Raw genomic sequence first — 23,172 nt, 5'->3', positions numbered from 1 at the left:
GTACTGCATTTTGGACACGTGGATGGTAAAAGGCCACGGGTTGGTCCCACCAATGGTTAGAACAATTTGAATTGCTTTTTGAGAAAATCTATTGTGATGTCACATAGAGAGAGAGAGAAAGGAAAGGCTGAGTGGCTTTAATTGTTGTTTTTTTTGTCATCATTAACAAGGACATAGACAAAATAATTAATGACAAGGAAGTCACAGGTAGGCAGACGTAAAGCTGGAAGTTCAGCTTAATCCAAAAGCCTGCCTGACGATGACTGAACGGTGCTCAAGAGCTGACGGTCATGTAAAGTTCAACGCCTGAACAGGGACTTGAACCCTGGACCCTCAGATTAAAAGTCTGATGCTCTACCGACTGAGCTATCCAGGCTACGTTTAGCCTTGCTCTGTGATTCAGAACATGTCCAGATATTCTTGACCTCTGACATGGGAAGCATTTGACAGTCTTGACACAAAAAGGTCCACATGTTCTGGTGTGGTCACGAATAACCCACATTCTGGTCTTTCTTCACTCATGAATAACAGGCAGCCAGAACTCATGTAAAGGCCTTCATCCATTAGCATAACATCGCTGTCCCTGATGGTCTAGTGGCTAGGATTCGGCGCTCTCACCGCCGCGGCCCGGGTTCGATTCCCGGTCAGGGAAAACAGAAAACTTTTTGCTCATCATGACATTAAAGGCAGTAATATCCTGGAAAAAAAAGAAGCTTCCTTCGAACCGGATTTGAACCGGTGGCCTAAGGATTGCTGCTTTAACCTCTACAGTCCTCCGCTCTACCATCTGAGCTACCGAAGGATTCTGACGCACATGCAGCATAGATCCAGAAACAAGGACGTTGACAAAGATACCAGTTCGGTTGTGGCTTTTTCAACTCTTTAAGGTCCACCAAAGAGGAAACCTCACACTGTACCAGTTGGACATGTAGAGCTACCAACACATATGTCTGTTAACAACATTGGCATGCGTACTGCATTTTGGACACGTGGATGGTAAAAGGCCACGGGTTGGTCCCACCAATGGTTAGAACAATTTGAATTGCTTTTTGAGAAAATCTATTGTGATGTCACATAGAGAGAGAGAGAAAGGAAAGGCTGAGTGGCTTTAATTGGTGTTTTTTTTGTCATCATTAACAAGGACATAGACAAAATAATTAATGACAAGGAAGTCACAGGTAGGCAGACGTAAAGCTGGAAGTTCAGCTTAATCCAAAAGCCTGCCTGATGATGACTGAACGGTGCTCAAGAGCTGACGGTCATGTAAAGTTCAACGCCTGAACAGGGACTTGAACCCTGGACCCTCAGATTAAAAGTCTGATGCTCTACCGACTGAGCTATCCAGGCTACGTTTAACCTTGCTCTGTGATTCAGAACATGTCCAGATATTCTTGACCTCTGACATGGGAAGCATTTGACAGTCTTGACACAAAAAGGTCCACATGTTCTGGTGTGGTCACGAATAACCCACATTCTGGTCTTTCTTCACTCATGAATAACGGCCAGCCAGAACTCATGTAAAAGCCTTCATTCATTAGCATTCCATCGCTGTCCCTGATGGTCTAGTGGCTAGGATTCGGCGCTCTCACCGCCGCGGACCGGGTTCGATTCCCGGTCAGGGAAAACAGAAAGCTTTTTGCTCATCATGACATTAAGGGCAGTAATATCCTGGAAAAAAAGAAGCTTCCTTCGAACCGGATTTGAACCAGTGGCCTAAGGATTGCTGCTTTAACCTCTACAGTCCTCCGCTCTACCATCTGAGCTACCGAAGGATTCTGACGCACGTGCTGCATAGATCCAGAAACAAGGACGTTGACAAAGATACCAGTTCGGTTGTGGCTTTTTCAACTCTTTAAGGTCCACCAAAGAGGAAACCTCACACTGTACCAGTTGGACATGTAGAGCTACCAACACGTATGTCTGTTAACAACATTGGCATGCGTACTGCATTTTGGACACGTGGATGGTAAAAGGCCACGGGTTGGTCCCACCAATGGTTAGAACAATTTGAATTGCTTTTTGAGAAAATCTATTGTGATGTCACATAGAGAGAGAGAGAAAGGAAAGGCTGAGTGGCTTTAATTGGTGTTTTTTTTGTCATCATTAACAAGGACATAGACAAAATAATTAATGACAAGGAAGTCACAGGTAGGCAGACGTAAAGCTGGAAGTTCAGCTTAATCCAAAAGCATGCCTGACGATGAGTGAACGGTGCTCAAGAGCTGACGGTCATGTAAAGTTCAACGCCTGAACAGGGACTTGAACCCTGGACCCTCAAATTAAAAGTCTGATGCTCTACCGACTGAGCTATCCAGGCTACGTTTAACGTTGCTCTGTGATTCAGAACATGTCCAGATATTCTTGACCTCTGACATGGGAAGCATTTGACAGTCTTGACACAAAAAGGTCCACATGTTCTGGTGTGGTCACGAATAACCCACATTCTGGTCTTTCTTCACTCATGAATAACGGCCAGCCAGAACTCATGTAAAAGCCTTCATTCATTAGCATTCCATCGCTGTCCCTGATGGTCTAGTGGCTAGGATTCGGCGCTCTCACCGCCGCGGCCCGGGTTCGATTCCCGGTCAGGGAAAACAGAAAACTTTTTGCTCATCATGACATTAAAGGCAGTAATATCCTGGAAAAAAAGAAGCTTCCTTCGAACCGGATTTGAACCGGTGGCCTAAGGATTGCTGCTTTAACCTCTACAGTCCTCCGCTCTACCATCTGAGCTACCGAAGGATTCTGACGCACATGCAGCATAGATCCAGAAACAAGGACGTTGACAAAGATACCAGTTCGGTTGTGGCTTTTTCAACTCTTTAAGGTCCACCAAAGAGGAAACCTCACACTGTACCAGTTGGACATGTAGAGCTACCAACACGTATGTCTGTTAACAACATTGGCATGCGTACTGCATTTTGGACACGTGGATGGTAAAAGGCCACGGGTTGGTCCCACCAATGGTTAGAACAATTTGAATTGCTTTTTGAGAAAATCTATTGTGATGTCACATAGAGAGAGAGAGAAAGGAAAGGCTGAGTGGCTTTAATTGGTGTTTTTTTTGTCATCATTAACAAGGACATAGACAAAATAATTAATGACAAGGAAGTCACAGGTAGGCAGACGTAAAGCTGGAAGTTCAGCTTAATCCAAAAGCCTGCCTGATGATGACTGAACGGTGCTCAAGAGCTGACGGTCATGTAAAGTTCAATGCCTGAACAGGGACTTGAACCCTGGACCCTCAGATTAAAAGTCTGATGCTCTACCGACTGAGCTATCCAGGCTACGTTTAACCTTGCTCTGTGATTCAGAACATGTCCAGATATTCTTGACCTCTGACATGGGAAGCATTTGACAGTCTTGACACAAAAAGGTCCACATGTTCTGGTGTGGTCACGAATAACCCACATTCTGGTCTTTCTTCACTCATGAATAACGGCCAGCCAGAACTCATGTAAAAGCCTTCATTCATTAGCATTCCATCGCTGTCCCTGATGGTCTAGTGGCTAGGATTCGGCGCTCTCACCGCCGCGGCCCGGGTTCGATTCCCGGTCAGGGAAAACAGAAAGCTTTTTGCTCATCATGACATTAAGGGCAGTAATATCCTGGAAAAAAAGAAGCTTCCTTCGAACCGGATTTGAACCAGTGGCCTAAGGATTGCTGCTTTAACCTCTACAGTCCTCCGCTCTACCATCTGAGCTACCGAAGGATTCTGACGCACGTGCTGCATAGATCCAGAAACAAGGACGTTGACAAAGATACCAGTTCGGTTGTGGCTTTTTCAACTCTTTAAGGTCCACCAAAGAGGAAACCTCACACTGTACCAGTTGGACATGTAGAGCTACCAACACGTATGTCTGTTAACAACATTGGCATGCGTACTGCATTTTGGACACGTGGATGGTAAAAGGCCACGGGTTGGTCCCACCAATGGTTAGAACAATTTGAATTGCTTTTTGAGAAAATCTATTGTGATGTCACATAGAGAGAGAGAGAAAGGAAAGGCTGAGTGGCTTTAATTGGTGTTTTTTTTGTCATCATTAACAAGGACATAGACAAAATAATTAATGACAAGGAAGTCACAGGTAGGCAGACGTAAAGCTGGAAGTTCAGCTTAATCCAAAAGCCTGCCTGATGATGACTGAACGGTGCTCAAGAGCTGACGGTCATGTAAAGTTCAACGCCTGAACAGGGACTTGAACCCTGGACCCTCAGATTAAAAGTCTGATGCTCTACCGACTGAGCTATCCAGGCTACGTTTAACCTTGCTCTGTGATTCAGAACATGTCCAGATATTCTTGACCTCTGACATGGGAAGCATTTGACAGTCTTGACACAAAAAGGTCCACATGTTCTGGTGTGGTCACGAATAACCCACATTCTGGTCTTTCTTCACTCATGAATAACGGCCAGCCAGAACTCATGTAAAAGCCTTCATTCATTAGCTTAACATAGCTGTCCCTGATGGTCTAGTGGCTAGGATTCGGTGCTCTCACCGCTGCGGCCCGGGTTCGATTCCCGGTCAGGGAAAACAGAAAACTTTTTGCTCATCATGACATTAAGGGCAGTAATATCCTGGAAAAAAAGAAGCTTCCTTCGAACCGGATTTGAACCAGTGGCCTAAGGATTGCTGCTTTAACCTCTACAGTCCTCCGCTCTACCATCTGAGCTACCGAAGGATTCTGACGCACATGCAGCATAGATCCAGAAACAAGGACGTTGACAAAGATACCAGTTCGGTTGTGGCTTTTTCAACTCTTTAAGGTCCACCAAAGAGGAAACCTCACACTGTACCAGTTGGACATGTAGAGCTACCAACACGTATGTCTGTTAACAACATTGGCATGCGTACTGCATTTTGGACACGTGGATGGTAAAAGGCCACGGGTTGGTCCCACCAATGGTTAGAACAATTTGAATTGCTTTTTGAGAAAATCTATTGTGATGTCACATAGAGAGAGAGAGAAAGGAAAGGCTGAGTGGCTTTAATTGGTGTTTTTTTTGTCATCATTAACAAGGACATAGACAAAATAATTAATGACAAGGAAGTCACAGGTAGGCAGACGTAAAGCTGGAAGTTCAGCTTAATCCAAAAGCCTGCCTGATGATGACTGAACGGTGCTCAAGAGCTGACGGTCATGTAAAGTTCAACGCCTGAACAGGGACTTGAACCCTGGACCCTCAGATTAAAAGTCTGATGCTCTACCGACTGAGCTATCCAGGCTACGTTTAACCTTGCTCTGTGATTCAGAACATGTCCAGATATTCTTGACCTCTGACATGGGAAGCATTTGACAGTCTTGACACAAAAAGGTCCACATGTTCTGGTGTGGTCACGAATAACCCACATTCTGGTCTTTCTTCACTCATGAATAACGGCCAGCCAGAACTCATGTAAAAGCCTTCATTCATTAGCATTCCATCGCTGTCCCTGATGGTCTAGTGGCTAGGATTCGGCGCTCTCACCGCCGCGGACCGGGTTCGATTCCCGGTCAGGGAAAACAGAAAGCTTTTTGCTCATCATGACATTAAGGGCAGTAATATCCTGGAAAAAAAGAAGCTTCCTTCGAACCGGATTTGAACCAGTGGCCTAAGGATTGCTGCTTTAACCTCTACAGTCCTCCGCTCTACCATCTGAGCTACCGAAGGATTCTGACGCACGTGCTGCATAGATCCAGAAACAAGGACGTTGACAAAGATACCAGTTCGGTTGTGGCTTTTTCAACTCTTTAAGGTCCACCAAAGAGGAAACCTCACACTGTACCAGTTGGACATGTAGAGCTACCAACACGTATGTCTGTTAACAACATTGGCATGCGTACTGCATTTTGGACACGTGGATGGTAAAAGGCCACGGGTTGGTCCCACCAATGGTTAGAACAATTTGAATTGCTTTTTGAGAAAATCTATTGTGATGTCACATAGAGAGAGAGAGAAAGGAAAGGCTGAGTGGCTTTAATTGGTGTTTTTTTTGTCATCATTAACAAGGACATAGACAAAATAATTAATGACAAGGAAGTCACAGGTAGGCAGACGTAAAGCTGGAAGTTCAGCTTAATCCAAAAGCATGCCTGACGATGAGTGAACGGTGCTCAAGAGCTGACGGTCATGTAAAGTTCAACGCCTGAACAGGGACTTGAACCCTGGACCCTCAAATTAAAAGTCTGATGCTCTACCGACTGAGCTATCCAGGCTACGTTTAACGTTGCTCTGTGATTCAGAACATGTCCAGATATTCTTGACCTCTGACATGGGAAGCATTTGACAGTCTTGACACAAAAAGGTCCACATGTTCTGGTGTGGTCACGAATAACCCACATTCTGGTCTTTCTTCACTCATGAATAACGGCCAGCCAGAACTCATGTAAAAGCCTTCATTCATTAGCATTCCATCGCTGTCCCTGATGGTCTAGTGGCTAGGATTCGGCGCTCTCACCGCCGCGGCCCGGGTTCGATTCCCGGTCAGGGAAAACAGAAAACTTTTTGCTCATCATGACATTAAAGGCAGTAATATCCTGGAAAAAAAGAAGCTTCCTTCGAACCGGATTTGAACCGGTGGCCTAAGGATTGCTGCTTTAACCTCTACAGTCCTCCGCTCTACCATCTGAGCTACCGAAGGATTCTGACGCACATGCAGCATAGATCCAGAAACAAGGACGTTGACAAAGATACCAGTTCGGTTGTGGCTTTTTCAACTCTTTAAGGTCCACCAAAGAGGAAACCTCACACTGTACCAGTTGGACATGTAGAGCTACCAACACGTATGTCTGTTAACAACATTGGCATGCGTACTGCATTTTGGACACGTGGATGGTAAAAGGCCACGGGTTGGTCCCACCAATGGTTAGAACAATTTGAATTGCTTTTTGAGAAAATCTATTGTGATGTCACATAGAGAGAGAGAGAAAGGAAAGGCTGAGTGGCTTTAATTGGTGTTTTTTTTGTCATCATTAACAAGGACATAGACAAAATAATTAATGACAAGGAAGTCACAGGTAGGCAGACGTAAAGCTGGAAGTTCAGCTTAATCCAAAAGCCTGCCTGATGATGACTGAACGGTGCTCAAGAGCTGACGGTCATGTAAAGTTCAATGCCTGAACAGGGACTTGAACCCTGGACCCTCAGATTAAAAGTCTGATGCTCTACCGACTGAGCTATCCAGGCTACGTTTAACCTTGCTCTGTGATTCAGAACATGTCCAGATATTCTTGACCTCTGACATGGGAAGCATTTGACAGTCTTGACACAAAAAGGTCCACATGTTCTGGTGTGGTCACGAATAACCCACATTCTGGTCTTTCTTCACTCATGAATAACGGCCAGCCAGAACTCATGTAAAAGCCTTCATTCATTAGCATTCCATCGCTGTCCCTGATGGTCTAGTGGCTAGGATTCGGCGCTCTCACCACCGCGGCCCGGGTTCGATTCCCGGTCAGGGAAAACAGAAAGCTTTTTGCTCATCATGACATTAAGGGCAGTAATATCCTGGAAAAAAAGAAGCTTCCTTCGAACCGGATTTGAACCAGTGGCCTAAGGATTGCTGCTTTAACCTCTACAGTCCTCCGCTCTACCATCTGAGCTACCGAAGGATTCTGACGCACGTGCTGCATAGATCCAGAAACAAGGACGTTGACAAAGATACCAGTTCGGTTGTGGCTTTTTCAACTCTTTAAGGTCTACCAAAGAGGAAACCTCACACTGTACCAGTTGGACATGTAGAGCTACCAACACGTATGTCTGTTAACAACATTGGCATGCGTACTGCATTTTGGACACGTGGATGGTAAAAGGCCACGGGTTGGTCCCACCAATGGTTAGAACAATTTGAATTGCTTTTTGAGAAAATCTATTGTGATGTCACATAGAGAGAGAGAGAAAGGAAAGGCTGAGTGGCTTTAATTGGTGTTTTTTTTGTCATCATTAACAAGGACATAGACAAAATAATTAATGACAAGGAAGTCACAGGTAGGCAGACGTAAAGCTGGAAGTTCAGCTTAATCCAAAAGCATGCCTGACGATGAGTGAACGGTGCTCAAGAGCTGACGGTCATGTAAAGTTCAACGCCTGAACAGGGACTTGAACCCTGGACCCTCAAATTAAAAGTCTGATGCTCTACCGACTGAGCTATCCAGGCTACGTTTAACGTTGCTCTGTGATTCAGAACATGTCCAGATATTCTTGACCTCTGACATGGGAAGCATTTGACAGTCTTGACACAAAATGGTCCACATGTTCTGGTGTGGTCACGAATAACCCACATTCTGGTCTTTCTTCACTCATGAATAACGGCCAGCCAGAACTCATGTAAAAGCCTTCATTCATTAGCATTCCATCGCTGTCCCTGATGGTCTAGTGGCTAGGATTCGGCGCTCTCACCGCCGCGGCCCGGGTTCGATTCCCGGTCAGGGAAAACAGAAAACTTTTTGCTCATCATGACATTAAAGGCAGTAATATCCTGGAAAAAAAGAAGCTTCCTTCGAACCGGATTTGAACCGGTGGCCTAAGGATTGCTGCTTTAACCTCTACAGTCCTCCGCTCTACCATCTGAGCTACCGAAGGATTCTGACGCACATGCAGCATAGATCCAGAAACAAGGACGTTGACAAAGATACCAGTTCGGTTGTGGCTTTTTCAACTCTTTAAGGTCCACCAAAGAGGAAACCTCACACTGTACCAGTTGGACATGTAGAGCTACCAACACGTATGTCTGTTAACAACATTGGCATGCGTACTGCATTTTGGACACGTGGATGGTAAAAGGCCACGGGTTGGTCCCACCAATGGTTAGAACAATTTGAATTGCTTTTTGAGAAAATCTATTGTGATGTCACATAGAGAGAGAGAGAAAGGAAAGGCTGAGTGGCTTTAATTGTTGTTTTTTTTGTCATCATTAACAAGGACATAGACAAAATAATTAATGACAAGGAAGTCACAGGTAGGCAGACGTAAAGCTGGAAGTTCAGCTTAATCCAAAAGCCTGCCTGATGATGACTGAACGGTGCTCAAGAGCTGACGGTCATGTAAAGTTCAACGCCTGAACAGGGACTTGAACCCTGGACCCTCAGATTAAAAGTCTGATGCTCTACCGACTGAGCTATCCAGGCTACGTTTAGCCTTGCTCTGTGATTCAGAACATGTCCAGATATTCTTGACCTCTGACATGGGAAGCATTTGACAGTCTTGACACAAAAAGGTCCACATGTTCTGGTGTGGTCACGAATAACCCACATTCTGGTCTTTCTTCACTCATGAATAATGGCCAGCCAGAACTCATGTAAAGGCCTTCATCCATTAGCATAACATCGCTGTCCCTGATGGTCTAGTGGCTAGGATTCGGCGCTCTCACCGCCGCGGCCCGGGTTCGATTCCCGGTCAGGGAAAACAGAAAACTTTTTGCTCATCATGACATTAAAGGCAGTAATATCCTGGAAAAAAAGAAGCTTCCTTCGAACCGGATTTGAACCGGTGGCCTAAGGATTGCTGCTTTAACCTCTACAGTCCTCCGCTCTACCATCTGAGCTACCGAAGGATTCTGACGCACATGCAGCATAGATCCAGAAACAAGGACGTTGACAAAGATACCAGTTCGGTTGTGGCTTTTTCAACTCTTTAAGGTCCACCAAAGAGGAAACCTCACACTGTACCAGTTGGACATGTAGAGCTACCAACACGTATGTCTGTTAACAACATTGGCATGCGTACTGCATTTTGGACACGTGGATGGTAAAAGGCCACGGGTTGGTCCCACCAATGGTTAGAACAATTTGAATTGCTTTTTGAGAAAATCTATTGTGATGTCACATAGAGAGAGAGAGAAAGGAAAGGCTGAGTGGCTTTAATTGTTGTTTTTTTTGTCATCATTAACAAGGACATAGACAAAATAATTAATGACAAGGAAGTCACAGGTAGGCAGACGTAAAGCTGGAAGTTCAGCTTAATCCAAAAGCCTGCCTGACGATGAGTGAACGGTGCTCAAGAGCTGACGGTCATGTAAAGTTCAACGCCTGAACAGGGACTTGAACCCTGGACCCTCAAATTAAAAGTCTGATGCTCTACCGACTGAGCTATCCAGGCTACGTTTAACGTTGCTCTGTGATTCAGAACATGTCCAGATATTCTTGACCTCTGACATGGGAAGCATTTGACAGTCTTGACACAAAAAGGTCCACATGTTCTGGTGTGGTCACGAATAACCCACATTCTGGTCTTTCTTCACTCATGAATAACGGCCAGCCAGAACTCATGTAAAAGCCTTCATTCATTAGCATTCCATCGCTGTCCCTGATGGTCTAGTGGCTAGGATTCGGCGCTCTCACCGCCGCGGCCCGGGTTCGATTCCCGGTCAGGGAAAACAGAAAACTTTTTGCTCATCATGACATTAAAGGCAGTAATATCCTGGAAAAAAAGAAGCTTCCTTCGAACCGGATTTGAACCGGTGGCCTAAGGATTGCTGCTTTAACCTCTACAGTCCTCCGCTCTACCATCTGAGCTACCGAAGGATTCTGACGCACATGCAGCATAGATCCAGAAACAAGGACGTTGACAAAGATACCAGTTCGGTTGTGGCTTTTTCAACTCTTTAAGGTCCACCAAAGAGGAAACCTCACACTGTACCAGTTGGACATGTAGAGCTACCAACACGTATGTCTGTTAACAACATTGGCATGCGTACTGCATTTTGGACACGTGGATGGTAAAAGGCCACGGGTTGGTCCCACCAATGGTTAGAACAATTTGAATTGCTTTTTGAGAAAATCTATTGTGATGTCACATAGAGAGAGAGAGAAAGGAAATGCTGAGTGGCTTTAATTGGTGTTTTTTTTGTCATCATTAACAAGGACATAGACAAAATAATTAATGACAAGGAAGTCACAGGTAGGCAGACGTAAAGCTGGAAGTTCAGCTTAATCCAAAAGCCTGCCTGATGATGACTGAACGGTGCTCAAGAGCTGACGGTCATGTAAAGTTCAATGCCTGAACAGGGACTTGAACCCTGGACCCTCAGATTAAAAGTCTGATGCTCTACCGACTGAGCTATCCAGGCTACGTTTAACCTTGCTCTGTGATTCAGAACATGTCCAGATATTCTTGACCTCTGACATGGGAAGCATTTGACAGTCTTGACACAAAAAGGTCCACATGTTCTGGTGTGGTCACGAATAACCCACATTCTGGTCTTTCTTCACTCATGAATAACGGCCAGCCAGAACTCATGTAAAAGCCTTCATTCATTAGCATTCCATCGCTGTCCCTGATGGTCTAGTGGCTAGGATTCGGCGCTCTCACCGCCGCGGCCCGGGTTCGATTCCCGGTCAGGGAAAACAGAAAGCTTTTTGCTCATCATGACATTAAGGGCAGTAATATCCTGGAAAAAAAGAAGCTTCCTTCGAACCGGATTTGAACCAGTGGCCTAAGGATTGCTGCTTTAACCTCTACAGTCCTCCGCTCTACCATCTGAGCTACCGAAGGATTCTGACGCACGTGCTGCATAGATCCAGAAACAAGGACGTTGACAAAGATACCAGTTCGGTTGTGGCTTTTTCAACTCTTTAAGGTCCACCAAAGAGGAAACCTCACACTGTACCAGTTGGACATGTAGAGCTACCAACACGTATGTCTGTTAACACCATTGGCATGCGTACTGCATTTTGGACACGTGGATGGTAAAAGGCCACGGGTTGGTCCCACCAATGGTTAGAACAATTTGAATTGCTTTTTGAGAAAATCTATTGTGATGTCACATAGAGAGAGAGAGAAAGGAAAGGCTGAGTGGCTTTAATTGGTGTTTTTTTGTCATCATTAACAAGGACATAGACAAAATAATTAATGACAAGGAAGTCACAGGTAGGCAGACGTAAAGCTGGAAGTTCAGCTTAATCCAAAAGCCTGCCTGATGATGACTGAACGGTGCTCAAGAGCTGACGGTCATGTAAAGTTCAACGCCTGAACAGGGACTTGAACCCTGGACCCTCAGATTAAAAGTCTGATGCTCTACCGACTGAGCTATCCAGGCTACGTTTAAACTTGCTCTGTGATTCAGAACATGTCCAGATATTCTTGACCTCTGACATGGGAAGCATTTGACAGTCTTGACACAAAAAGGTCCACATGTTCTGGTGTGGTCACGAATAACCCACATTCTGGTCTTTCTTCACTCATGAATAACGGCCAGCCAGAACTCATGTAAAAGCCTTCATTCATTAGCATTCCATCGCTGTCCCTGATGGTCTAGTGGCTAGGATTCGGCGCTCTCACCGCCGCGGCCCGGGTTCGATTCCCGGTCAGGGAAAACAGAAAGCTTTTTGCTCATCATGACATTAAGGGCAGTAATATCCTGGAAAAAAAGAAGCTTCCTTCGAACCGGATTTGAACCAGTGGCCTAAGGATTGCTGCTTTAACCTCTACAGTCCTCCGCTCTACCATCTGAGCTACCGAAGGATTCTGACGCACGTGCAGCATAGATCCAGAAACAAGGACGTTGACAAAGATACCAGTTCGGTTGTGGCTTTTTCAACTCTTTAAGGTCCACCAAAGAGGAAACCTCACACTGTACCAGTTGGACATGTAGAGCTACCAACACGTATGTCTGTTAACAACATTGGCATGCGTACTGCATTTTGGACACGTGGATGGTAAAAGGCCACGGGTTGGTCCCACCAATGGTTAGAACAATTTGAATTGCTTTTTGAGAAAATCTATTGTGATGTCACATAGAGAGAGAGAGAAAGGAAAGGCTGAGTGGCTTTAATTGGTGTTTTTTTTGTCATCATTAACAAGGACATAGACAAAATAATTAATGACAAGGAAGTCACAGGTAGGCAGACGTAAAGCTGGAAGTTCAGCTTAATCCAAAAGCATGCCTGACGATGAGTGAACGGTGCTCAAGAGCTGACGGTCATGTAAAGTTCAACGCCTGAACAGGGACTTGAACCCTGGACCCTCAAATTAAAAGTCTGATGCTCTACCGACTGAGCTATCCAGGCTACGTTTAACGTTGCTCTGTGATTCAGAACATGTCCAGATATTCTTGACCTCTGACATGGGAAGCATTTGACAGTCTTGACACAAAATGGTCCACATGTTCTGGTGTGGTCACGAATAACCCACATTCTGGTCTTTCTTCACTCATGAATAACGGCCAGCCAGAACTCATGTAAAAGCCTTCATTCATTAGCATTCCATCGCTGTCCCTGATGGTCTAGTGGATAGGATTCGGCGCTCTCACCGCCGCGGCCCGGGTTCGATTCCCGGTCAGGGAAAACAGAAAACTTTTTGCTCATCATGACATTAAAGGCAGTAATATCCTGGAAAAAAAGAAGCTTCCTTCGAACCGGATTTGAACCGGTGGCCTAAGGATTGCTGCTTTAACCTCTACAGTCCTCCGCTCTACCATCTGAGCTACCGAAGGATTCTGACGCACATGCAGCATAGATCCAGAAACAAGGACGTTGACAAAGATACCAGTTCGGTTGTGGCTTTTTCAACTCTTTAAGGTCCACCAAAGAGGAAACCTCACACTGTACCAGTTGGACATGTAGAGCTACCAACACGTATGTCTGTTAACAACATTGGCATGCGTACTGCATTTTGGACACGTGGATGGTAAAAGGCCACGGGTTGGTCCCACCAATGGTTAGAACAATTTGAATTGCTTTTTGAGAAAATCTATTGTGATGTCACATAGAGAGAGAGAGAAAGGAAAGGCTGAGTGGCTTTAATTGGTGTTTTTTTTTGTCATCATTAACAAGGACATAGACAAAATAATTAATGACAAGGAAGTCACAGGTAGGCAGACAAGCTGACGGTCATGTAAAGTTCAACGCCTGAACAGGGACTTGAACCCTGGACCCTCAGATTAAAAGTCTGATGCTCTACCGACTGAGCTATCCAGGCTACGTTTAGCCTTGCTCTGTGATTCAGAACATGTCCAGATATTCTTGACCTCTGACATGGGAAGCATTTGACAGTCTTGACACAAAAAGGTCCACATGTTCTGGTGTGGTCACGAATAACCCACATTCTGGTCTTTCTTCACTCATGAATAACGGCCAGCCAGAACTCATGTAAAGGCCTTCATCCATTAGCATAACATCGCTGTCCCTGATGGTCTAGTGGCTAGGATTCGGCGCTCTCACCGCCGCGGCCCGGGTTCGATTCCTGGTCAGGGAAAACAGAAAACTTTTTGCTCATCATGACATTAAAGGCAGTAATATCCTGGAAAAAAAAGAAGCTTCCTTCGAACCGGATTTGAACCGGTGGCCTAAGGATTGCTGCTTTAACCTCTACAGTCCTCCGCTCTACCATCTGAGCTACCGAAGGATTCTGACGCACATGCAGCATAGATCCAGAAACAAGGACGTTGACAAAGATACCAGTTCGGTTGTGGCTTTTTCAACTCTTTAAGGTCCACCAAAGAGGAAACCTCACACTGTACCAGTTGGACATGTAGAGCTACCAACACGTATGTCTGTTAACAACATTGGCATGCGTACTGCATTTTGGACACGTGGATGGTAAAAGGCCACGGGTTGGTCCCACCAATGGTTAGAACAATTTGAATTGCTTTTTGAGAAAATCTATTGTGATGTCACATAGAGAGAGAGAGAAAGGAAAGGCTGAGTGGCTTTAATTGGTGTTTTTTTTTGTCATCATTAACAAGGACATAGACAAAATAATTAATGACAAGGAAGTCACAGGTAGGCAGACGTAAAGCTGGAAGTTCAGCTTAATCCAAAAGCCTGCCTGACGATGAGTGAACGGTGCTCAAGAGCTGACGGTCATGTAAAGTTCAACGCCTGAACAGGGACTTGAACCCTGGACCCTCAGATTAAAAGTCTGATGCTCTACCGACTGAGCTATCCAGGCTACGTTTAGCCTTGCTCTGTGATTCAGAACATGTCCAGATATTCTTGACCTCTGACATGGGAAGCATTTGACAGTCTTGACACAAAAAGGTCCACATGTTCTGGTGTGGTCACGAATAACCCACATTCTGGTCTTTCTTCACTCATGAATAACGGCCAGCCAGAACTCATGTAAAAGCCTTCATCCATTAGCATAACATCGCTGTCCCTGATGGTCTAGTGGCTAGGATTCAGCGCTCTCACCGCCGCGGCCCGGGTTCGATTCCCGGTCAGGGAAAACAGAAAACTTTTTGCTCATCATGACATTAAAGGCAGTAATATCCTGGAAAAAAAGAAGCTTCCTTCGAACCGGATTTGAACCGGTGGCCTAAGGATTGCTGCTTTAACCTCTACAGTCCTCCGCTCTACCATCTGAGCTACCGAAGGATTCTGACGCACATGCAGCATAGATCCAGAAACAAGGACGTTGACAAAGATACCAGTTCGGTTGTGGCTTTTTCAACTCTTTAAGGTCCACCAAAGAGGAAACCTCACACTGTACCAGTTGGACATGTAGAGCTACCAACACGTATGTCTGTTAACAACATTGGCATGCGTACTGCATTTTGGACACGTGGATGGTAAAAGGCCACGGGTTGGTCCCACCAATGGTTAGAACAATTTGAATTGCTTTTTGAGAAAATCTATTGTGATGTCACATAGAGAGAGAGAGAAAGGAAAGGCTGAGTGGCTTTAATTGGTGTTTTTTTTTTCATCATTAACAAGGACATAGACAAAATAATTAATGACAAGGAAGTCACAGGTAGGCAGATGTAAAGCTGGAAGTTCAGCTTAATCCAATAGTCTGCCTGACGATGAGTGAACGGTGCTCAAGAGCTGACGGTCATGTAAAGTTCAACGCCTGAACAGGGACTTGAACCCTGGACCCTCAGATTAAAAGTATGATGCTCTACCGACTGAGCTATCCAGGCTACGTTTAGCCTTGCTCTGTGATTCAGAACATGTCCAGATATTCTTGACCTCTGACATGGGAAGCATTTGACAGTCTTGACACAAAAAGGTCCACATGTTCTGGTGTGGTCACGAATAACCCACATTCTGGTCTTTCTTCACTCATGAATAACGGCCAGCCAGAACTCATGTAAAGGCCTTCATCCATTAGCATAACATCGCTGTCCCTGATGGTCTAGTGGCTAGGATTCGGCGCTCTCACCGCCGCGGCCCGGGTTCGATTCCCGGTCAGGGAAAACAGAAAACTTTTTGCCCATCATGACATTAAAGGCAGTAATATCCTGGAAAAAAAGAAGCTTCCTTCGAACCGGATTTGAACCGGTGGCCTAAGGATTGCTGCTTTAACCTCTACAGTCCTCCGCTCTAACATCTGAGCTACCGAAGGATTCTGACGCACATGCAGCATAGATCCAGAAACAAGGACGTTGACAAAGATACCAGTTCGGTTGTGGCTTTTTCAACTCTTTAAGGTCCACCAAAGAGGAAACCTCACACTGTACCAGTTGGACATGTAGAGCTACCAACACGTATGTCTGTTAACAACATTGGCATGCGTACTGCATTTTGGACACGTGGATGGTAAAAGGCCACGGGTTGGTCCCACCAATGGTTAGAACAATTTGAATTGCTTTTTGAGAAAATCTATTGTGATGTCACATAGAGAGAGAGAGAAAGGAAAGGCTGAGTGGCTTTAATTGTTGTTTTTTTTGTCATCATTAACAAGGACATAGACAAAATAATTAATGACAAGGAAGTCACAGGTAGGCAGACGTAAAGCTGGAAGTTCAGCTTAATCCAAAAGCCTGCCTGACGATGACTGAACGGTGCTCAAGAGCTGACGGTCATGTAAAGTTCAACGCCTGAACAGGGACTTGAACCCTGGACCCTCAGATTAAAAGTGTGATGCTCTACCGACTGAGCTATCCAGGCTACGTTTAGCCTTGCTCTGTGATTCAGAACATGTCCAGATATTCTTGACCTCTGACATGGGAAGCATTTGACAGTCTTGACACAAAAAGGTCCACATGTTCTGGTGTGGTCACGAATAACCCACATTCTGGTCTTTCTTCACTCATGAATAACGGCCAGCCAGAACTCATGTAAAAGTCTTCATTCATTAGCATAACATAGCTGTCCCTGATGGTCTAGTGCAGGGGTAATCAATTAAATCTTTCCGCGGTCCATTTTTGGCAGATAGCTCAGACCTTAGGTCCGGGTCCGCGGTGGCGAACGAAAGAAAGTTGTTGAGAGGGGGGGGGGGGTGGCGAACGAAAGTTGTTGAGCGGGGGGGGGGGGGGGGGGCGAACGTAACACTCAAATGGGTGGTGAACGTAACACTCGTCTGAAAATAAATTCTCCGGTTTAAAATATAGTCTCCCGTTAAAATTTTTTTGGCATTTGGGTCCGTATCCAGTTAATCAGGAATGTGATTGGGTCCGGACAGGACGGCGTTCGGGTCCGGATCCGGACCGCGGTCCGCCATTTGGTGATACCTGGTCTAGTGGCTAGGATTCGGCGCTCTCACCGCCGCGGCCCGGGTTCGATTCCCGGTCAGGGAAAACAGAAAACTTTTTGCTCATCATGACATTAAGGGCAGTAATATCCTGGAAAAAAAAGAAGCTTCCTTCGAACCGGATTTGAACCGGTGGCCTAAGGATTGCTGCTTTAACCTCTACAGTCCTCCGCTCTACCATCTGAGCTACCGAAGGATTCTGACGCACATGCAGCATAGATCCAGAAACAAGGACGTTGACAAAGATACCAGTTCGGTTGTGGCTTTTTCAACTCTTTAAGGTCCACCAAAGAGGAAACCTCACACTGTACCAGTTGGACATGTAGAGCTACCAACACGTATGTCTGTTAACAACATTGGCATGCGTACTGCATTTTGGACACGTGGATGGTAAAAGGCCACGGGTTGGTCCCACCAATGGTTAGAACAATTTGAATTGCTTTTTGAGAAAATCTATTGTGATGTCACATAGAGAGAGAGAGAAAGGAAAGGCTGAGTGGCTTTAATTGTTGTTTTTTTTGTCATCATTAACAAGGACATAGACAAAATAATTAATGACAAGGAAGTCACAGGTAGGCAGACAAGCTGACGGTCATGTAAAGTTCAACGCCTGAACAGGGACTTGAACCCTGGACCCTCAGATTAAAAGTCTGATGCTCTACCGACTGAGCTATCCAGGCTACGTTTAGCCTTGCTCTGTGATTCAGAACATGTCCAGATATTCTTGACCTCTGACATGGGAAGCATTTGACAGTCTTGACACAAAAAGGTCCACATGTTCTGGTGTGGTCACGAATAACCCACATTCTGGTCTTTCTTCACTCATGAATAACGGCCAGCCAGAACTCATGTAAAGGCCTTCATCCATTAGCATAACATCGCTGTCCCTGATGGTCTAGTGGCTAGGATTCGGCGCTCTCACCGCCGCGGCCCGGGTTCGATTCCCGGTCAGGGAAAACAGAAAACTTTTTGCTCATCATGACATTAAAGGCAGTAATATCCTGGAAAAAAAAGAAGCTTCCTTCGAACCGGATTTGAACCGGTGGCCTAAGGATTGCTGCTTTAACCTCTACAGTCCTCCGCTCTACCATCTGAGCTACCGAAGGATTCTGACGCACATGCAGCGTAGATCCAGAAACAAGGACGTTGACAAAGATACCAGTTCGGTTGTGGCTTTTTCAACTCTTTAAGGTCCACCAAAGAGGAAACCTCACACTGTACCAGTTGGACATGTAGAGCTACCAACACGTATGTCTGTTAACAACATTGGCATGCGTACTGCATTTTGGACACGTGGATGGTAAAAGGCCACGGGTTGGTCCCACCAATGGTTAGAACAATTTGAATTGCTTTTTGAGAAAATCTATTGTGATGTCACATAGAGAGAGAGAGAAAGGAAAGGCTGAGTGGCTTTAATTGGTGTTTTTTTTTGTCATCATTAACAAGGACATAGACAAAATAATTAATGACAAGGAAGTCACAGGTAGGCAGACGTAAAGCTGGAAGTTCAGCTTAATCCAAAAGCCTGCCTGACGATGAGTGAACGGTGCTCAAGAGCTGACGGTCATGTAAAGTTCAACGCCTGAACAGGGACTTGAACCCTGGACCCTCAGATTAAAAGTCTGATGCTCTACCGACTGAGCTATCCAGGCTACGTTTAGCCTTGCTCTGTGATTCAGAACATGTCCAGATATTCTTGACCTCTGACATGGGAAGCATTTGACAGTCTTGACACAAAAAGGTCCACATGTTCTGGTGTGGTCACGAATAACCCACATTCTGGTCTTTCTTCACTCATGAATAACGGCCAGCCAGAACTCATGTAAAAGCCTTCATCCATTAGCATAACATCGCTGTCCCTGATGGTCTAGTGGCTAGGATTCGGCGCTCTCACCGCCGCGGCCCGGGTTCGATTCCCGGTCAGGGAAAACAGAAAACTTTTTGCTCATCATGACATTAAAGGCAGTAATATCCTGGAAAAAAAGAAGCTTCCTTCGAACCGGATTTGAACCGGTGGCCTAAGGATTGCTGCTTTAACCTCTACAGTCCTCCGCTCTACCATCTGAGCTACCGAAGGATTCTGACGCACATGCAGCATAGATCCAGAAACAAGGACGTTGACAAAGATACCAGTTCGGTTGTGGCTTTTTCAACTCTTTAAGGTCCACCAAAGAGGAAACCTCACACTGTACCAGTTGGACATGTAGAGCTACCAACACGTATGTCTGTTAACAACATTGGCATGCGTACTGCATTTTGGACACGTGGATGGTAAAAGGCCACGGGTTGGTCCCACCAATGGTTAGAACAATTTGAATTGCTTTTTGAGAAAATCTATTGTGATGTCACATAGAGAGAGAGAGAAAGGAAAGGCTGAGTGGCTTTAATTGGTGTTTTTTTTTTCATCATTAACAAGGACATAGACAAAATAATTAATGACAAGGAAGTCACAGGTAGGCAGATGTAAAGCTGGAAGTTCAGCTTAATCCAATAGTCTGCCTGACGATGAGTGAACGGTGCTCAAGAGCTGACGGTCATGTAAAGTTCAACGCCTGAACAGGGACTTGAACCCTGGACCCTCAGATTAAAAGTATGATGCTCTACCGACTGAGCTATCCAGGCTACGTTTAGCCTTGCTCTGTGATTCAGAACATGTCCAGATATTCTTGACCTCTGACATGGGAAGCATTTGACAGTCTTGACACAAAAAGGTCCACATGTTCTGGTGTGGTCACGAATAACCCACATTCTGGTCTTTCTTCACTCATGAATAACGGCCAGCCAGAACTCATGTAAAGGCCTTCATCCATTAGCATAACATCGCTGTCCCTGATGGTCTAGTGGCTAGGATTCGGCGCTCTCACCGCCGCGGCCCGGGTTCGATTCCCGGTCAGGGAAAACAGAAAACTTTTTGCCCATCATGACATTAAAGGCAGTAATATCCTGGAAAAAAAGAAGCTTCCTTCGAACCGGTGGCCTAAGGATTGCTGCTTTAACCTCTACAGTCCTCCGCTCTACCATCTGAGCTACCGAAGGATTCTGACGCACATGCAGCATAGATCCAGAAACAAGGACGTTGACAAAGATACCAGTTCGGTTGTGGCTTTTTCAACTCTTTAAGGTCCACCAAAGAGGAAACCTCACACTGTACCAGTTGGACATGTAGAGCTACCAACACGTATGTCTGTTAACAACATTGGCATGCGTACTGCATTTTGGACACGTGGATGGTAAAAGGCCACGGGTTGGTCCCACCAATGGTTAGAACAATTTGAATTGCTTTTTGAGAAAATCTATTGTGATGTCACATAGAGAGAGAGAGAAAGGAAAGGCTGAGTGGCTTTAATTGGTGTTTTTTTTTGTCATCATTAACAAGGACATAGACAAAATAATTAATGACAAGGAAGTCACAGGTAGGCAGACGTAAAGCTGGAAGTTCAGCTTAATCCAAAAGCCTGCCTGACGATAAGTGAACGGTGCTCAAGAGCTGACGGTCATGTAAAGTTCAACGCCTGAACAGGGACTTGAACCCTGGACCCTCAGATTAAAAGTCTGATGCTCTACCGACTGAGCTATCCAGGCTACGTTTAGCCTTGCTCTGTGATTCAGAACATGTCCAGATATTCTTGACCTCTGACATGGGAAGCATTTGACAGTCTTGACACAAAAAGGTCCACATGTTCTGGTGTGGTCACGAATAACCCACATTCTGGTCTTTCTTCACTCATGAATAACGGCCAGCCAGAACTCATGTAAAAGTCTTCATTCATTAGCATAACATAGCTGTCCCTGATGGTCTAGTGGCTAGGATTCGGCGCTCTCACCGCCGCGGCCCGGGTTCGATTCCCGGTCAGGGAAAACAGAAAACTTTTTGCTCATCATGACATTAAGGGCAGTAATATCCTGGAAAAAAAAGAAGCTTCCTTCGAACCGGATTTGAACCGGTGGCCTAAGGATTGCTGCTTTAACCTCTACAGTCCTCCGCTCTACCATCTGAGCTACCGAAGGATTCTGACGCACATGCAGCATAGATCCAGAAACAAGGACGTTGACAAAGATACCAGTTCGGTTGTGGCTTTTTCAACTCTTTAAGGTCCACCAAAGAGGAAACCTCACACTGTACCAGTTGGACATGTAGAGCTACCAACACGTATGTCTGTTAACAACATTGGCATGCGTACTGCATTTTGGACACGTGGATGGTAAAAGGCCACGGGTTGGTCCCACCAATGGTTAGAACAATTTGAATTGCTTTTTGAGAAAATCTATTGTGATGTCACATAGAGAGAGAGAGAAAGGAAAGGCTGAGTGGCTTTAATTGTTGTTTTTTTTGTCATCATTAACAAGGACATAGACAAAATAATTAATGACAAGGAAGTCACAGGTAGGCAGACAAGCTGACGGTCATGTAAAGTTCAACGCCTGAACAGGGACTTGAACCCTGGACCCTCAGATTAAAAGTCTGATGCTCTACCGACTGAGCTATCCAGGCTACGTTTAGCCTTGCTCTGTGATTCAGAACATGTCCAGATATTCTTGACCTCTGACATGGGAAGCATTTGACAGTCTTGACACAAAAAGGTCCACATGTTCTGGTGTGGTCACGAATAACCCACATTCTGGTCTTTCTTCACTCATGAATAACGGCCAGCCAGAACTCATGTAAAGGCCTTCATCCATTAGCATAACATCGCTGTCCCTGATGGTCTAGTGGCTAGGATTCGGCGCTCTCACTGCCGCGGCCCGGGTTCGATTCCCGGTCAGGGAAAACAGAAAACTTTTTGCTCATCATGACATTAAAGGCAGTAATATCCTGGAAAAAAAAGAAGCTTCCTTCGAACCGGATTTGAACCGGTGGCCTAAGGATTGCTGCTTTAACCTCTACAGTCCTCCGCTCTACCATCTGAGCTACCGAAGGATTCTGACGCACATGCAGCGTAGATCCAGAAACAAGGACGTTGACAAAGATACCAGTTCGGTTGTGGCTTTTTCAACTCTTTAAGGTCCACCAAAGAGGAAACCTCACACTGTACCAGTTGGACATGTAGAGCTACCAACACGTATGTCTGTTAACAACATTGGCATGCGTACTGCATTTTGGACACGTGGATGGTAAAAGGCCACGGGTTGGTCCCACCAATGGTTAGAACAATTTGAATTGCTTTTTGAGAAAATCTATTGTGATGTCACATAGAGAGAGAGAGAAAGGAAAGGCTGAGTGGCTTTAATTGGTGTTTTTTTTTGTCATCATTAACAAGGACATAGACAAAATAATTAATGACAAGGAAGTCACAGGTAGGCAGACGTAAAGCTGGAAGTTCAGCTTAATCCAAAAGCCTGCCTGACGATGAGTGAACGGTGCTCAAGAGCTGACGGTCATGTAAAGTTCAACGCCTGAACAGGGACTTGAACCCTGGACCCTCAGATTAAAAGTCTGATGCTCTACCGACTGAGCTATCCAGGCTACGTTTAGCCTTGCTCTGTGATTCAGAACATGTCCAGATATTCTTGACCTCTGACATGGGAAGCATTTGACAGTCTTGACACAAAAAGGTCCACATGTTCTGGTGTGGTCACGAATAACCCACATTCTGGTCTTTCTTCACTCATGAATAACGGCCAGCCAGAACTCATGTAAAAGCCTTCATCCATTAGCATAACATCGCTGTCCCTGATGGTCTAGTGGCTAGGATTCGGCGCTCTCACCGCCGCGGCCCGGGTTCGATTCCCGGTCAGGGAAAACAGAAAACTTTTTGCTCATCATGACATTAAAGGCAGTAA

At 45.3% G+C, this 23,172-nt stretch overlaps 48 non-coding genes across 48 annotated transcripts; 18 read left to right on the top strand and 30 right to left on the bottom strand.

The window, feature by feature from the left end:
* Nucleotides 1-303: 303 nt before the first annotated feature.
* trnak-uuu (transfer RNA lysine (anticodon UUU)) lies at nucleotides 304-376 on the bottom strand. The gene has a single exon. It is a non-coding gene; the product is annotated as a tRNA-Lys (tRNA).
* A 204-nt stretch (nucleotides 377-580) lies between these two features.
* Nucleotides 581-652, top strand: trnae-cuc (transfer RNA glutamic acid (anticodon CUC)). The gene has a single exon. It is a non-coding gene; the product is annotated as a tRNA-Glu (tRNA).
* A 63-nt stretch (nucleotides 653-715) lies between these two features.
* Nucleotides 716-802, bottom strand: trnay-gua (transfer RNA tyrosine (anticodon GUA)). The gene is given in 2 exon segments: nucleotides 716-751; nucleotides 766-802. It is a non-coding gene; the product is annotated as a tRNA-Tyr (tRNA).
* Nucleotides 803-1,274: 472 nt separating this feature from the next.
* Nucleotides 1,275-1,347, bottom strand: trnak-uuu (transfer RNA lysine (anticodon UUU)). Its single transcript has one exon. It is a non-coding gene; the product is annotated as a tRNA-Lys (tRNA).
* A 1,174-nt stretch (nucleotides 1,348-2,521) lies between these two features.
* On the top strand, nucleotides 2,522-2,593 carry trnae-cuc (transfer RNA glutamic acid (anticodon CUC)). Its single transcript has one exon. It is a non-coding gene; the product is annotated as a tRNA-Glu (tRNA).
* Nucleotides 2,594-2,655: 62 nt separating this feature from the next.
* On the bottom strand, nucleotides 2,656-2,742 carry trnay-gua (transfer RNA tyrosine (anticodon GUA)). Its single transcript is given in 2 exon segments — nucleotides 2,656-2,691; nucleotides 2,706-2,742. It is a non-coding gene; the product is annotated as a tRNA-Tyr (tRNA).
* Nucleotides 2,743-3,214: 472 nt separating this feature from the next.
* Nucleotides 3,215-3,287, bottom strand: trnak-uuu (transfer RNA lysine (anticodon UUU)). Its single transcript has one exon. It is a non-coding gene; the product is annotated as a tRNA-Lys (tRNA).
* A 204-nt stretch (nucleotides 3,288-3,491) lies between these two features.
* On the top strand, nucleotides 3,492-3,563 carry trnae-cuc (transfer RNA glutamic acid (anticodon CUC)). The gene has a single exon. It is a non-coding gene; the product is annotated as a tRNA-Glu (tRNA).
* A 621-nt stretch (nucleotides 3,564-4,184) lies between these two features.
* trnak-uuu (transfer RNA lysine (anticodon UUU)) lies at nucleotides 4,185-4,257 on the bottom strand. Its single transcript has one exon. It is a non-coding gene; the product is annotated as a tRNA-Lys (tRNA).
* Nucleotides 4,258-4,461: 204 nt separating this feature from the next.
* Nucleotides 4,462-4,533, top strand: trnae-cuc (transfer RNA glutamic acid (anticodon CUC)). Its single transcript has one exon. It is a non-coding gene; the product is annotated as a tRNA-Glu (tRNA).
* Nucleotides 4,534-5,154: 621 nt separating this feature from the next.
* On the bottom strand, nucleotides 5,155-5,227 carry trnak-uuu (transfer RNA lysine (anticodon UUU)). The gene has a single exon. It is a non-coding gene; the product is annotated as a tRNA-Lys (tRNA).
* A 1,174-nt stretch (nucleotides 5,228-6,401) lies between these two features.
* trnae-cuc (transfer RNA glutamic acid (anticodon CUC)) lies at nucleotides 6,402-6,473 on the top strand. The gene has a single exon. It is a non-coding gene; the product is annotated as a tRNA-Glu (tRNA).
* A 62-nt stretch (nucleotides 6,474-6,535) lies between these two features.
* trnay-gua (transfer RNA tyrosine (anticodon GUA)) lies at nucleotides 6,536-6,622 on the bottom strand. Its single transcript is given in 2 exon segments — nucleotides 6,536-6,571; nucleotides 6,586-6,622. It is a non-coding gene; the product is annotated as a tRNA-Tyr (tRNA).
* Nucleotides 6,623-7,094: 472 nt separating this feature from the next.
* Nucleotides 7,095-7,167, bottom strand: trnak-uuu (transfer RNA lysine (anticodon UUU)). The gene has a single exon. It is a non-coding gene; the product is annotated as a tRNA-Lys (tRNA).
* A 1,174-nt stretch (nucleotides 7,168-8,341) lies between these two features.
* On the top strand, nucleotides 8,342-8,413 carry trnae-cuc (transfer RNA glutamic acid (anticodon CUC)). Its single transcript has one exon. It is a non-coding gene; the product is annotated as a tRNA-Glu (tRNA).
* Nucleotides 8,414-8,475: 62 nt separating this feature from the next.
* Nucleotides 8,476-8,562, bottom strand: trnay-gua (transfer RNA tyrosine (anticodon GUA)). The gene is given in 2 exon segments: nucleotides 8,476-8,511; nucleotides 8,526-8,562. It is a non-coding gene; the product is annotated as a tRNA-Tyr (tRNA).
* Nucleotides 8,563-9,034: 472 nt separating this feature from the next.
* trnak-uuu (transfer RNA lysine (anticodon UUU)) lies at nucleotides 9,035-9,107 on the bottom strand. Its single transcript has one exon. It is a non-coding gene; the product is annotated as a tRNA-Lys (tRNA).
* A 204-nt stretch (nucleotides 9,108-9,311) lies between these two features.
* trnae-cuc (transfer RNA glutamic acid (anticodon CUC)) lies at nucleotides 9,312-9,383 on the top strand. The gene has a single exon. It is a non-coding gene; the product is annotated as a tRNA-Glu (tRNA).
* Nucleotides 9,384-9,445: 62 nt separating this feature from the next.
* Nucleotides 9,446-9,532, bottom strand: trnay-gua (transfer RNA tyrosine (anticodon GUA)). Its single transcript is given in 2 exon segments — nucleotides 9,446-9,481; nucleotides 9,496-9,532. It is a non-coding gene; the product is annotated as a tRNA-Tyr (tRNA).
* A 749-nt stretch (nucleotides 9,533-10,281) lies between these two features.
* Nucleotides 10,282-10,353, top strand: trnae-cuc (transfer RNA glutamic acid (anticodon CUC)). Its single transcript has one exon. It is a non-coding gene; the product is annotated as a tRNA-Glu (tRNA).
* Nucleotides 10,354-10,415: 62 nt separating this feature from the next.
* Nucleotides 10,416-10,502, bottom strand: trnay-gua (transfer RNA tyrosine (anticodon GUA)). The gene is given in 2 exon segments: nucleotides 10,416-10,451; nucleotides 10,466-10,502. It is a non-coding gene; the product is annotated as a tRNA-Tyr (tRNA).
* Nucleotides 10,503-10,974: 472 nt separating this feature from the next.
* Nucleotides 10,975-11,047, bottom strand: trnak-uuu (transfer RNA lysine (anticodon UUU)). The gene has a single exon. It is a non-coding gene; the product is annotated as a tRNA-Lys (tRNA).
* Nucleotides 11,048-11,251: 204 nt separating this feature from the next.
* trnae-cuc (transfer RNA glutamic acid (anticodon CUC)) lies at nucleotides 11,252-11,323 on the top strand. Its single transcript has one exon. It is a non-coding gene; the product is annotated as a tRNA-Glu (tRNA).
* Nucleotides 11,324-11,943: 620 nt separating this feature from the next.
* Nucleotides 11,944-12,016, bottom strand: trnak-uuu (transfer RNA lysine (anticodon UUU)). Its single transcript has one exon. It is a non-coding gene; the product is annotated as a tRNA-Lys (tRNA).
* A 204-nt stretch (nucleotides 12,017-12,220) lies between these two features.
* Nucleotides 12,221-12,292, top strand: trnae-cuc (transfer RNA glutamic acid (anticodon CUC)). Its single transcript has one exon. It is a non-coding gene; the product is annotated as a tRNA-Glu (tRNA).
* An 898-nt stretch (nucleotides 12,293-13,190) lies between these two features.
* Nucleotides 13,191-13,262, top strand: trnae-cuc (transfer RNA glutamic acid (anticodon CUC)). Its single transcript has one exon. It is a non-coding gene; the product is annotated as a tRNA-Glu (tRNA).
* A 62-nt stretch (nucleotides 13,263-13,324) lies between these two features.
* Nucleotides 13,325-13,411, bottom strand: trnay-gua (transfer RNA tyrosine (anticodon GUA)). Its single transcript is given in 2 exon segments — nucleotides 13,325-13,360; nucleotides 13,375-13,411. It is a non-coding gene; the product is annotated as a tRNA-Tyr (tRNA).
* A 412-nt stretch (nucleotides 13,412-13,823) lies between these two features.
* Nucleotides 13,824-13,896, bottom strand: trnak-uuu (transfer RNA lysine (anticodon UUU)). Its single transcript has one exon. It is a non-coding gene; the product is annotated as a tRNA-Lys (tRNA).
* Nucleotides 13,897-14,235: 339 nt separating this feature from the next.
* Nucleotides 14,236-14,322, bottom strand: trnay-gua (transfer RNA tyrosine (anticodon GUA)). Its single transcript is given in 2 exon segments — nucleotides 14,236-14,271; nucleotides 14,286-14,322. It is a non-coding gene; the product is annotated as a tRNA-Tyr (tRNA).
* Nucleotides 14,323-14,795: 473 nt separating this feature from the next.
* Nucleotides 14,796-14,868, bottom strand: trnak-uuu (transfer RNA lysine (anticodon UUU)). Its single transcript has one exon. It is a non-coding gene; the product is annotated as a tRNA-Lys (tRNA).
* A 338-nt stretch (nucleotides 14,869-15,206) lies between these two features.
* trnay-gua (transfer RNA tyrosine (anticodon GUA)) lies at nucleotides 15,207-15,293 on the bottom strand. The gene is given in 2 exon segments: nucleotides 15,207-15,242; nucleotides 15,257-15,293. It is a non-coding gene; the product is annotated as a tRNA-Tyr (tRNA).
* A 749-nt stretch (nucleotides 15,294-16,042) lies between these two features.
* On the top strand, nucleotides 16,043-16,114 carry trnae-cuc (transfer RNA glutamic acid (anticodon CUC)). Its single transcript has one exon. It is a non-coding gene; the product is annotated as a tRNA-Glu (tRNA).
* Nucleotides 16,115-17,500: 1,386 nt separating this feature from the next.
* On the bottom strand, nucleotides 17,501-17,587 carry trnay-gua (transfer RNA tyrosine (anticodon GUA)). Its single transcript is given in 2 exon segments — nucleotides 17,501-17,536; nucleotides 17,551-17,587. It is a non-coding gene; the product is annotated as a tRNA-Tyr (tRNA).
* Nucleotides 17,588-17,998: 411 nt separating this feature from the next.
* trnak-uuu (transfer RNA lysine (anticodon UUU)) lies at nucleotides 17,999-18,071 on the bottom strand. The gene has a single exon. It is a non-coding gene; the product is annotated as a tRNA-Lys (tRNA).
* Nucleotides 18,072-18,275: 204 nt separating this feature from the next.
* Nucleotides 18,276-18,347, top strand: trnae-cuc (transfer RNA glutamic acid (anticodon CUC)). The gene has a single exon. It is a non-coding gene; the product is annotated as a tRNA-Glu (tRNA).
* A 63-nt stretch (nucleotides 18,348-18,410) lies between these two features.
* Nucleotides 18,411-18,497, bottom strand: trnay-gua (transfer RNA tyrosine (anticodon GUA)). Its single transcript is given in 2 exon segments — nucleotides 18,411-18,446; nucleotides 18,461-18,497. It is a non-coding gene; the product is annotated as a tRNA-Tyr (tRNA).
* Nucleotides 18,498-18,970: 473 nt separating this feature from the next.
* Nucleotides 18,971-19,043, bottom strand: trnak-uuu (transfer RNA lysine (anticodon UUU)). Its single transcript has one exon. It is a non-coding gene; the product is annotated as a tRNA-Lys (tRNA).
* A 204-nt stretch (nucleotides 19,044-19,247) lies between these two features.
* trnae-cuc (transfer RNA glutamic acid (anticodon CUC)) lies at nucleotides 19,248-19,319 on the top strand. Its single transcript has one exon. It is a non-coding gene; the product is annotated as a tRNA-Glu (tRNA).
* Nucleotides 19,320-19,381: 62 nt separating this feature from the next.
* trnay-gua (transfer RNA tyrosine (anticodon GUA)) lies at nucleotides 19,382-19,468 on the bottom strand. The gene is given in 2 exon segments: nucleotides 19,382-19,417; nucleotides 19,432-19,468. It is a non-coding gene; the product is annotated as a tRNA-Tyr (tRNA).
* A 749-nt stretch (nucleotides 19,469-20,217) lies between these two features.
* trnae-cuc (transfer RNA glutamic acid (anticodon CUC)) lies at nucleotides 20,218-20,289 on the top strand. The gene has a single exon. It is a non-coding gene; the product is annotated as a tRNA-Glu (tRNA).
* Nucleotides 20,290-20,900: 611 nt separating this feature from the next.
* On the bottom strand, nucleotides 20,901-20,973 carry trnak-uuu (transfer RNA lysine (anticodon UUU)). The gene has a single exon. It is a non-coding gene; the product is annotated as a tRNA-Lys (tRNA).
* A 204-nt stretch (nucleotides 20,974-21,177) lies between these two features.
* Nucleotides 21,178-21,249, top strand: trnae-cuc (transfer RNA glutamic acid (anticodon CUC)). Its single transcript has one exon. It is a non-coding gene; the product is annotated as a tRNA-Glu (tRNA).
* A 63-nt stretch (nucleotides 21,250-21,312) lies between these two features.
* Nucleotides 21,313-21,399, bottom strand: trnay-gua (transfer RNA tyrosine (anticodon GUA)). Its single transcript is given in 2 exon segments — nucleotides 21,313-21,348; nucleotides 21,363-21,399. It is a non-coding gene; the product is annotated as a tRNA-Tyr (tRNA).
* A 411-nt stretch (nucleotides 21,400-21,810) lies between these two features.
* On the bottom strand, nucleotides 21,811-21,883 carry trnak-uuu (transfer RNA lysine (anticodon UUU)). The gene has a single exon. It is a non-coding gene; the product is annotated as a tRNA-Lys (tRNA).
* Nucleotides 21,884-22,087: 204 nt separating this feature from the next.
* trnae-cuc (transfer RNA glutamic acid (anticodon CUC)) lies at nucleotides 22,088-22,159 on the top strand. Its single transcript has one exon. It is a non-coding gene; the product is annotated as a tRNA-Glu (tRNA).
* Nucleotides 22,160-22,222: 63 nt separating this feature from the next.
* Nucleotides 22,223-22,309, bottom strand: trnay-gua (transfer RNA tyrosine (anticodon GUA)). The gene is given in 2 exon segments: nucleotides 22,223-22,258; nucleotides 22,273-22,309. It is a non-coding gene; the product is annotated as a tRNA-Tyr (tRNA).
* A 473-nt stretch (nucleotides 22,310-22,782) lies between these two features.
* trnak-uuu (transfer RNA lysine (anticodon UUU)) lies at nucleotides 22,783-22,855 on the bottom strand. The gene has a single exon. It is a non-coding gene; the product is annotated as a tRNA-Lys (tRNA).
* Nucleotides 22,856-23,059: 204 nt separating this feature from the next.
* On the top strand, nucleotides 23,060-23,131 carry trnae-cuc (transfer RNA glutamic acid (anticodon CUC)). The gene has a single exon. It is a non-coding gene; the product is annotated as a tRNA-Glu (tRNA).
* Nucleotides 23,132-23,172: the final 41 nt, after the last annotated feature.

Source organism: Brachyhypopomus gauderio, unplaced genomic scaffold, assembly GCF_052324685.1.
Source record: "Brachyhypopomus gauderio isolate BG-103 unplaced genomic scaffold, BGAUD_0.2 sc94, whole genome shotgun sequence".
Taxonomy (NCBI): Eukaryota; Metazoa; Chordata; class Actinopteri; order Gymnotiformes; family Hypopomidae; genus Brachyhypopomus; species Brachyhypopomus gauderio.
This window is presented reverse-complemented; position numbering and strand designations above follow the sequence as displayed.